Source organism: Pseudophryne corroboree, chromosome 2 (assembly GCF_028390025.1).
Source record: "Pseudophryne corroboree isolate aPseCor3 chromosome 2, aPseCor3.hap2, whole genome shotgun sequence".
NCBI lineage: Eukaryota > Metazoa > Chordata > Amphibia > Anura > Myobatrachidae > Pseudophryne > Pseudophryne corroboree.
Window position 1 is genome coordinate 116521974 of NC_086445.1, and position 1681 is coordinate 116523654.

The window sequence follows — 1681 nt, forward strand, 5'->3', positions numbered from 1 at the left end:
TGGGACGCTGTCACAGTAAACGCCATATTACACCTGGCATGGCGTCTCCCGCGGCCTCCGCCGCCGTCCCTGAACTTCTGCATGCAGAGTGTCTGAGTGGCGATTACGTCAGCCGCGGCCTCCGCTGTGTCCGCGTGGTTGGATGTGCATCTGTCAGCCTGGCGCCTCCTGTCTCCGGTGGCCGGCGCCGCCATTACTGTTTTCATTACCACATGGATTACAAACCAAACTTCCCTCCAAGTGTCTGCATGGGCGCAGCCATCTTGGATTCTGTCAGCTGATCATTTCCACCAATCTGTTCTCAGTATTGATAATCTGCATAATTGCCTAGCCAATCCCTTCCTTGCTGCAGGTATAAATACACTGTGCCTGAGCAAGGAAGGCGTCAGTGCTTTGGTTGTCAAACCTAGTTCCTGTTTGTCTCTCTCCTGTGATTGTCTTCCAGGTTCCAGCTCCTGTCTCAAGACTTCCACCATAGAGACCCGCACCAGCATTCCACCTGCGGTGTAGCCTGACTCTCCAATCCATTGTGGATTCATCTGTTTCCAGCTACAACATTACCTGCTTCCAGCTCAGCTTCCAGCAGAGTACAGCTTCCCTTAAAGGGCCGGTGTCCTTTCTACACTTTACCACTCTCCACCGGTATTATTATTTCTCCGCTCTCAAGTTCTACATTTCAGTTCATATTTCATCGCTCCCAAGTTCATTTATTATTTAACTGGTTCCAGCCAGTATCCACTCCGTGCTAACAACAGTCTGGTTCCAGCCAGTATCCACAGCAGCTGTTTTATCTTCAGCAACCCAGCTTTTCCTGGAACACCAGCTGGCACAATCCTGGGTTATCTCCATTGCTACAGTCGGGCCTGGTAAGGACTTTCCATCTAGAAGATCATAAGAACTATCTCACACTACCAGTGCCCTGTGGCTCCTGCCATCCTGTAGTACCCAGGAACTGTATTTATTCTTTGCTGACTTTTACGTTTTCTTTTACTGCTGCTGTGTTGCGGAGTTGTCATAATAAACATCATTGACTTTTATCCAAGTTGTCGTGGTCACGCCTTCGGGCAGTTATTATTCATGTTACTTACATGTCCAGGGGTCTGATACAACCTCCCAGGTTCCGGTACATCTCAGCCCCTACAACTGAGGCTGCCTCCCGTCAGCTCAGGCCCTCAGTTGTGACAGTGTAAAGTTATAAATGCGGAGGGGGATGCTGAGTCGCTTCAGAATGACTTAGTTAAATTAGAAGCTTGGGCAGCGAAATGGAGAATGCACTTCAATACAGATATGTGTAAAGTAATGCACATAAGTTAACATCCTTACCCCTACTTATTACGGATTGACAGAGGCAAGAGATGGCTTGACACCTGTTGTCCGGATTTGTGTAGAAATAATTCCACACCGAAGAGGTGGATTTTTTGGTAGTTTGCACAGGCATCACAATGGGATTCTTCATCCCACGGACAACAGGTGTCTCCCCGGTGCCTGACTTAAACAAACCACATCAGAATCTTAATCGTCAACTTCCTCCTCAGCGCCAGCAACACACATATCCTCATCCTGGTGTAATTCAACAGTGACATCTTCAATTTGAATATCAGGTACTGGACTGTGGGTGCTCCTTCCAGCACTTGCAGGGGGCGTGCAAATGGTGGATGGAGCCACCTCTTCCCGTCCAGTG